Consider the following 8,171-nt stretch of genomic DNA (forward strand, 5'->3'; position numbering starts at 1 on the left):
CTGATCCATGAATTCAGCAAAGTCACAGAATATAAAATCAATGTACAGAAATCTGTTGCATTTCTATATAACAATCATGAAGCAGGAGTAAGAGAACTCAAGGAATCAATCCCAATTACAATTGCACTAAAACCCATAAAATGCCTAGGAATAAACCTAACCAAAGAGGTGAAAAATCTATACACTAAAAACTACAGAAAGCTTATGGAAGAAATTGAAGAAGATAACCCCCAAAATGGAAAAATACCCCATGCTCGTGTATTGAAAGAACAAATATTATTAAAATGTGGATTCTACCCAAAGCAAACTATATATCCAATGACATCCCTATTAAAATAATACAAGCATTCTTCACAGAGCCAGAACAAACAATCCGAAAATTTGTATGGAACCAGAAAAAACTCTGAATAGCCAAAGCATTCCTGACAAAGAAAAGCAAAGCAAAGCTGAAGGCATCATAATTCTGGACTTCAAGATGTATTACAAAGTTGTAATCATCAAGACAGTATGGTACTGGTATAAAAACAAACACTAGAACAGAATAGAGAACCCAGAAATGGATCCACAAATGTATGGCCAACTAATCTTTGACAGGGAAGGAAAGGATATCTAATGGAATAAAGACAGTCACTTCAGCAGATGGTAATGAGAAAACTGGACAGTAACATGTATAAAAATGAACCTAGATCATTTTCTTACACTGTACACAAAAGTAAACTCAAAATGGATGAGACCTGAATGTAAGATAGGAAGCTATCAAAATCCTAGAGGAGAAAGCAGGCAACAACCTCTTTGACCTCAGCTGCAGCAATTTCTTACTCAACACATCTCTGGAGGCAAGGGAAACAAAAGCTAAATGAACTACTGGGACCTCATCAAGATGAAAAGTCTCTGCACAGTGAATGAAACAATCAGCAAAACTAAAACACAAATGACGAAATGGGAGAAGATATTTGCAAATGATATATGAGATAAAGGGATAGTATCCAAACTCTATAAAGAACTTATCAAAATCAACACCTAAAAAACAAATAAGCCAGTGAAGAAATGGGCAAAAGACATGAATAGACACTTTGCCAAGATGTGGTATACATATACAATGGAATATTACTCGGCAATCAAAAGAATGAAATCTTGCCATTTGCAACAATGTGGATGTGTATTATGCTAAGCAAAATTAGTCAGAGAAAGACAAATATCATATGACTTCACTCATATGTGGAATTTAACACACAAAACGGATGAATATAAGGGAAGGGAAGCAAAAGTAACATAAAAACAGGGAGGGAGACAAACCATAAGAGACTCTTGAATACAGAGAACAAACTCAGGGTTGCTGGGGAAGTTTTGGGTGGGGAGGATGGGCTAAATGGGAAAAGATCATTAAGGAGGACACTTATTGGGATTAGCGCTGGGTATTATATGTAGGGGATGATTCTCTGGATTCTACTTCTGAAATCATTATTGAACTACATGCTAGCTAACTTGGATTAGATAGATGATAGAAAAATTAGATAGATGATGGATAGATAGATAGTCAGATAATCTAATGAAGCCTTTATCTACCTTTGGCCAAAATGGTAAACAGAGAATAACACAATTACCCTGATAGCTGACAACTGGTAGCTTGCCTAGAAATTATACCAATCCATGGTGTTCCTGCTGAATTTAAATAACTTAACAGAATATCAACATCTGATGACATTACTCCATGGCTGTAACAGAACAAAACAAAATACAAGGACATCACACAAAAACAAAAATTACTATCTCTTTCTCTCTCCTGACCAAATACTTGGCCACTACATCTGTAACTATGACAATTCTAGCTCTACTTTTCCACTTTACCTACTAGATTAAAAATTATTAAAATACACATAGTAATTTGCCAACATTCCATAACAAATATTAATCCAGAACATAATCCCCTTTTATTTTTCTTCTCAAAAATCACCTAGGATAAACCAAAAAACAGTAAAGGCCCATGCTATCCTTTACTGACACAACCTACAATTCCACACTTGTCCCATCATCATTGCTACAGCAAGTTAATAAATCTACTTTGACTCTAGGTGTGTTCCTGATGGTCTTTAGACATTATGGTTTATTAAGCTCACACACAACAGGAGGGCTTAATTAGAAAGACTATGACTGCAGTACCTGGGTGGCTCAGTTGGTTAACCTTCTGACGGTTGATTTTAGCTCAGGTCTTGATTTCAGTGTCATGAGTTCAAGCCCTGCATTGGGCTCCATGCTGGGCATAAAGTTTACTTAAAAACAAAACAAAAAAAAAAACAAAAAAACAAAAAAAAAAGGAAAAAGAGAAAGGCTATGACTATGACTATTCCAAACATTAGTTAGCCTGTATATTAAATGGAATTTTCATAGTTTGTTGATGTGAATGTAAATTGGTATGACCACTTTAGAAAATTCTTCAGCTATATCTACCTAAGCTAAATATATAACTATTCCATGTTCCAAGACTTCCATCCTGGGTTTATGGCCAAGAGATAAGGAAATGCATAGCCACTAAAAGATAAGCATGGAATGTTCATGGCTCTTCTATTCAAAATAGCACCAAACTGAAAGCAAGCCTAAAGTTTATCCCCCAAAAAAAGTAAAAAGGTAAATCACTTACTTACTACACAGCGATATGAATGAACTAATTAATATTATACTTCATATGAATTAATCTCAAAAACATGTTGAGCAAATAAACCAGACACTAAATGTACATGCTGGATGAATTCCTTCATATATAAAGTTTAAAAAGAGATTCTAATACAGTTATAATTTAGAATATTGGTTATACCTAACATTTAGTTACTAGAAGCACAAAGGGGATTTAGGGAGATCTGGTAATCCTCTGCTTCCTGATCTGGATTACATGAATATATAATGCTAGTGGAAATTCATAAATCTGTATAGATGTCCACTTCTCTGTTTGCTAAAATTTTTGTTTTGTTTTGTTTTGGGGATTTGCAGAGCCATCTGAGGCTTTATTTGGGAAAAGACACTTGAATTGGCTTTTAGTAGGGGGTACTGGCAAGAGGGGGTACCCAGGACCGCAGACTCCCTGCTAAGGGTAGGCTGAGGACCTGTGCTGAGCCTCAGGCATGTGTCCTGTTCTCCAAGTCTCCCCTGTATAGCTCCTGCCCACAAAGGCTCTATGGTAACCACAGGAGTAGGAGGCCAGGAGGGACCACAGATGTTGTTCACTTGGACAGAAGGACATTAGATGACTTGCACACCAGCTTCCCATGATAGGTCTCAATCTTCTTCACAATCATTGCCATGGAGAAGCTGACAGGGCTGAAGGAACTGGATCCCTCACCAGAGCTGAAGTTACACTGGAAGAAGCTGAGTTCATAATTGAGGCCAGGGCTTGTGAGGCCCCAGTAAGCCAAGCTCAGCCCACCTGAGTAGCCATTGGTGGTCTTAGTTTGGATACTCATGTTCTGCATACCAGACTCCAACAAGCTCTCCTTACCCTCCAGGAGCTTGTTGTCAGTGGTGATCTCCATGTCCAAGGCCAGCTTGATGTTCATGAGCTCCCTCAGCCACCATGCCACGTCCTCCTTGGCTCACAGCAGGGTGTCCTCCAGCTTGGCCAGCTTGGCACTGGTGTCCTTAATGGCCAACTCCCTGCACTGCTAAGCATTAGCTGTGGCAGACCCCAGGGAAGCCCTCTGGCCTTTGAGTCTCTTGATCTCAGCCTAGAGTTGTCTAATGTTCTGTTTCATCTTGGAAACCTCCATCGTCCGTGATGGAAGTCATCCCTGTGCTTCCTAGCCAATATCTGCAGCTCTTCCCACTTAATCCAGTACATGGTCTCAGTCTTAGCCCAATTGCAGTTGGCAACGCCCTCATAGTAGGCCTTGACTTCAGAGATAATGCTGTCCAGGTCTAGGGAGAAGATGTTGTCCATGGACAGGACCACGGACATGTCTGAGATCTGGGACTGCAGATTAAAGATCTCCTCTTCATACAGCTGCCTTAAGAAGCCAATCTTGTCAGTCAGCTCTTCCAGGCAAACTCCAGCTTCAACTTGTTCACATAAACTTCCTCCAAATCCTTCTTGATAAGAACAAACTCATTCTCCATGTCTACACTCACTTTGATCTCCTCCTCCTATTCTTGAAGTCCTCCACCAGCCCCTGCACATTGCCAAGCTCCACCTTCGGCTTCAGCTTCTCCTGGCCCAGTGTGTTCAGCTGCCATGCAAGATTGTTGACATAGCTCTTGAACACATTGCCCATGTTGCTCCATGCTACCGTAGAAGGCTCCACCTCATCTCCAGAATTTTGTTCTGCTGCCCTAAGTGCTACATTTTATCAATGAAGGAGGCAAACTTGTTTTTGAGGGTCTTGATCTACTCCTTCTCCTGGGTGTGCACAGTCTGGATGCTGGGGCCCACTGCCAGCTTACAGGGGTTCAGCAGGCTTTGGTTCACTGAGAGAGCTGTGACGCGCCCCCACACCCCTGGCCACACCACAACCCCGACTACATTCATGCAGGTGACCAGACCACTCTGGAAGCTGCTGCTGCTGCCACCCACTCAGGGAAAGGCAGAGGAGGTGATGTGGGCAGCAGGCACACTCGTGTATGAACGGCTGCTGAAGGCCTAGGCTCTGGAGGTGGACATGTTGTAGGACTTCTGGGTCACCCTGATGCACATGGTGAAGGCTGGGGTGCAGGTGAGTAGGTTGAAACTGACAGAGCTTTGAGAACGAGCTGAGAAGCTGCTTTTAGGTAGGCTAAATTTTTTGAATTTACATGTTTTCATAAAAATGTAGAAGGCACCCCAAAACTGAACTCTCATTCTTGCATAAAGATTCTATTAAAAAGAAAACTACTTTAGATATAGTTACTGTATTATTCAGAGTCCCACCATGAAACACACAGCACATCAAAGGTTAGTTGAAACAAGTTTAAGGAAGAAACAGTCTGTAGAAGTGTAGGCAGAATTCAGTGCAGTATGCCATGGTGATGCACCCAGGAGCTAGCAAGAGTAGGAAACTCTTACGCCTCAATGAGGAAGGGGTAAGAGTTACCAGACACCAGCAAATACTGTAGTAGATGATGAGCACCTCAAAGGGAGCAGCCGCTGCTAAAACCTTACTCTGGCAGGGAAAGGAAAAAGGAAATAATTACTTTGAGCTTTCTTTTTCTTTCCACAATCAGCTCTCATGTTGCTAATCCAACCAGAACCTGAGTTAAAGGGATTTCAATAGGTACAATTTATAACAAGTAGTTTCCCAGAGTATAGAGCAGAGCAGAGGAGGGTAGAGAAAGAACCTGCAAGGGTAAATGGAGAAAACTAGCAGTTGTAGAGTCTATAGAGTAAGTATTTACAATGTACTTGTACTGGTTACTGTCTGCCTTCATTATAAGGAAAACCTATACTTTTCATCTTACTCCAACCTCTCTTTTTTTTCATCTTTCTTTCTATGAGGCTAAATGCTATTTGAATTGTATTTTCACTGCTTCATTTTTTGAAACACAGTGTCTTTAAATTTTGATCAAAATAAAGTAGTATGATAAATCAGGAGAGCAGAAATTTCTCCCCAAATAGCAGAAATTGTGTATTTTTGTGGATCTCAAAAATATTGTTTCCTGTTTAATGTGTGTTACAAAACTTGTCCTTCTAGGCATTTTGACTTTCAACCCATAATCCAGAAAAATTAAATAAGCAAATACTTAGTTCAAACTAGTCACTGGTCAGGATAAGCATAAAGTAACAAGATAACTGAAGATTCATTTACAATTATTTATTCTTTCACTTGGAATAGAGAGTCTTTTACAAACAGCTCAATTTGTATTTTAGGCTTCCTTTAAAGAATATGTTTTACCTGTAATTCCCCTCCCCCAAAGAAAAGCATTTTTTAATGTTTAGCAATAATAAAGTATTAGCCATTTTTCCCCATCAGCTAAAAAGAATAATATACAACTAATTATGCTTGAATGAGTAAAAAAAGAAAATCCTGAAATTTGTTCTAAACATTGATATAAATAGTTAAAACTTGACATCTATAACAACACTAAAGTTTATCATCTCTATGGGATATTTTTAAACTTTTTAAGACATAATTTTTATGTTTCTAAAATCTGATTATTGGCATATGCATAAAACAGTTTTAGAAAATCTAAATGATTATCACTAGCTAAATATTCCTTTTAAAAACTTGCCAAATAAGAACAGTTCAAAAATGTGATCACCCTAATCTAAATTCGAATCAAACATCTATAAAGGGAATTCAGGACTTTAAATTAAAGCTATCTTCTGAATGTGTAAATCAAAGTTATGCTTATAAGTACTAATTAGATTGTATTTAATTAAATCTCAGTTATTCATAATAGAATTTTTAAATATCATTAAAATTATATGCCAGAAGTAATTACTGAAAAAAAAATTTGGTTTAGACAATCTTGCAAAAATCCCATGCAAACATAACTTTTATTTCACACTTCATAATTTTACTTTACATAGTGTTCTTAAATGGGTAAATGTGGACATTATTTACCATCTTACAAAATAAATTTCCTTCATTCTCAATACCAAAAAAAAAAAAAAATTAATACCCTCTATTCAATTCACCTGTAAGATCAGTTGAAGGCAAAGCCTCAAAATCAGAAAAGTGTAGTAAGGGGCACCTGGGTGGCTCAGTCAACTAAGCGTCTGACTTCTGCTCAGTTCATGATCTCACAGTTTGTGAGTTCAAGCCCCATGTCAGGCTCTGTGGTGACAGCTCAGAGCCTGGAGCCTGCTTCAGATTCTGTGTCTCCTTCTCTCTCTCTCCATCCCTGCTCACGCTCTCTCTGTCTCTCAAAAATGAATAATTACAAAAACTTTAAAAAAAAGTCTGGTAAGACATTCATAATGATCCCCACATCCCTATCCCCACCTTCATCTGGTAAAAAGCAAGAATGGAAACACAAAGTCTCACGGTAAAATCTCAAAATAACATCTACAAACTATAAGGCAGATCTATCTTAAAATGGTAGTTTTGTAGCTTTTTTTGTAACAAACACACACAAAAAAGAATCATGGTCCAAAATAATTAAGGTGTTGTGTAAGTATCAGATACAAGCTATTTTCTATTAAAAAGCATATATTTTCCCCCAATGTCTCCTGTAAATTAACATACAATAAAATATTTGCTTTTAGGGGCGCCTGGGTGGCGCAGTGGGTTAAGCGTCCGACTTCAGCCAGGTCACGATCTCGCGGTCCGGTCCGTGAGTTCGAGCCCCGCGTCAGGCTCTGGGCTGATGGCTCGGAGCCTGGAGCCTGTTTCCGATTCTGTGTCTCCCTCTCTCTCTGCCCCTCCCCCGTTCATGCTCTGTCTCTCTCTGTCCCAAAAATAAAAATAAAAAAGGTTGAAAAAAAAAATTAAAAAAATATATATATATTTGCTTTTAAATGTTCACAATTTTTCTCAGGAGGGTAAGCATGCATTTCCATCCCATGTCTAATGGTAGCTTATTTTAATCTCAATAGGTCAGTGATGAGGAACTAACTTCATGCTGATGATTGATAGTACCACTTCAGAATAAGCAATGACGGTTGCTGAGCTAATACAAAGGTACATATTATCAAGTCACACTCACACAAACCAGAACCCTTATCCACTCTCAAGAACCTTACTAGCAATTTCAGAGATGCAAAGCAAGGAGAAACAAGCATGTCTCACTTGGTTTCCTGGTCTTTTTGTCCCACATTAATAGGTGAGGCTGAGGTAAAACTGAGTAAAGGGTGAGTTAATCAGTAACTCCTATGACCGGGAAGGGAGGAGACAACCTTCTTCATCATGTGTAATAGGCATCCCAACTATGCAGTTAAAAAATAACATAACCATCAGATGATCTCTTTGGCCAAACTTTCCCCTTTTTTGTTGTGTATTTATTTATTTTTGAGAGAGAGAGAGCGAGCATAAGTGGAGAAAGGGCAGAGAGAGAGGGAGACACAGAATCACAAGCAGACTCCAGGCTCTGAGCTGTCAGCACAGAATCCAACATGGGCTTTGAACCCACAAACTGTGATATCATGACCTGAACTGAAGTCAGAAGCACAACCAACTGAGCCGCCCAGGCAACCCAAAACTTTCTAATTCATAACATCACCCTTACCTTGAATGCCTCCATCATTGCGTTTTCTACTCCCCCAGTTTCAC

At 38.9% G+C, this 8,171-nt stretch overlaps 1 pseudogene; it reads right to left on the minus strand.

Annotated features, from left to right (window-relative positions):
- Positions 1–3,215: 3,215 nt before the first annotated feature.
- LOC131492938 (keratin, type II cytoskeletal 8-like) lies at positions 3,216–4,806 on the minus strand (annotated as a pseudogene).
- Between the last annotated feature and the right edge of the window lie 3,365 nt (positions 4,807–8,171).

This window comes from Neofelis nebulosa, chromosome 2 (assembly GCF_028018385.1).
Source record: "Neofelis nebulosa isolate mNeoNeb1 chromosome 2, mNeoNeb1.pri, whole genome shotgun sequence".
Taxonomy (NCBI): domain Eukaryota; kingdom Metazoa; phylum Chordata; class Mammalia; order Carnivora; family Felidae; genus Neofelis; species Neofelis nebulosa.